Genomic DNA, 2,144 nt, shown 5'->3' on the forward strand with positions numbered 1-2,144 from the left:
ACAAAATGGGGTGAGAAAAGACAAGAATGCAAAAACAGATGATTATTCAGAGAGGATATTAAAGTGAGCATCCAATAAAGGGGAAAATCAGTAAATCTGAGTGAAAACAAAAGCACACCTTTATTTTTAAAGCAAATGTTTTAATTGGATAAATAATGGAATGAGAAACTAGTGAAAATTTAAAGAATGGTTTTGTGTCAAACAAGTATTCTATTAAACTAGATCAAAGAAAAAACAAATTAACAACAACAACAAAAAAGAAAAACCAATAACCTCCTTTGCAAAATTTGAAAGAATAATCTCTTATGCTGAGACAGCCACATGCCTTGGAGGTATCCTCAGTATCTAGTTGTTGACTTGCTTTCAGGGAGAAAATAAAATCCAAAGTACTGTGACCCCTAAGAAGAGGATTCTACTTATCGCTCAGGGAAGTCAGAGACCCATGCTGTCTAGGGTTGCCTTTCTACAAAACTAAGCCCATGGGATCCTTGAAAGAAGACTAGAGAGACCCTTAGCAGAGACTCAGCTCAGCTATTCCTGTGCTTTGAACATCAGAATTGAAAAAATAGCTGTGTTGTTCTAACTTATTATGCTAGTCGTACTTGCTATTCAACAGCATAAAATAAACTATTCAAACAGTTTTGAAAGTGGGCTGAAGTCATGGTGGTGTTTATACAACCAATGTTGCACCAAACAGAAACCTATTCTTTTAGACAGGAAAAAAAATTAATGATAGATGTATCAAACAGTGTGAGTCAATCAAATTACTCATCGAGATACTTCTGATAGAATAAATGAAATACTATTTTGTTAATTCATTTTCTGCTGGACATGGTGCTACTTGGAGAAATGGAAAAGACTCGGAATGTTATTTCAATGATGAAGTTTTATTGAATCAACTAGGAAGAGTTGTATGCATAAGCAACATATCATTTGCCAGTCAAAGGCTCATGAGAGATAGAAGAGAGAAGATTTGAGTCCACTTTGACCCTGCATGACAAAGATCATTTCCAAGACCCACCACGTACAGTTTTCTGTATTTGCTACAATGCTCCTTCTACAACATCCTCCTGAGCCAACTCTCTTTTCACTTCTAATGCTCAATTTCTAGCTGTTCTGTAATGATCTAAAATTGAGATGTTGTCACCATAGTGTCTTTATTTAAAAATTCAAAATAATTTCCTAGAATAATTTTACCATGGTCACACAAAATAATTCATATTCAAAATTTAACAGAAAGTGTCTCAATGGCTTAATTTACATTTTAGTAACTTCCCAAGCTTAGTGAAAAATGTATATGCTCTGTTCATGAATTTTAAATTCTGAGGTACACATAATTATTATTATTATTATTATTATTATTATTATTTATTTATTTATTTTTTTTTTGCAGAACCGGGGATTGAACTCAGGCCCTTGCGCTTGCCAGGCAAGTGCTTATTCTACTGAACCATCTCCCCAGGCCCCACATAATTATTTTAATTTAAAATTTATATACCATTTCAATGGATACTGTAATTCTTGGAGGGATTAAATTTGGAATGAGGAGAAATGTTTCATTTTAAGGATCTTTTTTTACTTTTCACTGCACCAGCAATGGTACTGAGGACCTTGCACTTGCCAGGCAAGCACTTATTCCACGGGGCTATCTCTGGCCCCTCAAGATAATTTTAATCAGGCAGAGTGCTTCCATCTTGACTTTATCGAATGGGTAATGTTCCAAACACTGTGTTACTGGGTAACAATGTAAAACATCTCTTCTCAGGTTGGCCTATTCGCTAGACACTGACTCTGAGTATTCTAACACTGGCCATAGTCCTGGGACATTAGAATTTCATTTTTAGTATGAGATTCCCAATTAAATCTTTGACATAGAGATGATAGTCTATACGTTTCTTTGCCTATGCTAATTAAACTTTTCATTCTTATATAAATTTCTGCTTCTTTTTCTAGACAGTGAAATTTCTGGCCTAGAATATCATCAGATATATTTTGTCATAGAAGTGATTAGCATTTGGCTTGGCTCAGCACATCTTTGGTACATAAATAAAAATCAGGATGAACTTCTTAGCATTGCATAAGTAAAAGTGCTTCAAACTGATGGCAGTATAGCAGGCTTTTTGTGACGTTAATAACAGTATATT

Source organism: Octodon degus, unplaced genomic scaffold (assembly GCF_000260255.1).
Source record: "Octodon degus isolate 3935 unplaced genomic scaffold, OctDeg1.0 scaffold00118, whole genome shotgun sequence".
NCBI classification, from domain to species: domain Eukaryota; kingdom Metazoa; phylum Chordata; class Mammalia; order Rodentia; family Octodontidae; genus Octodon; species Octodon degus.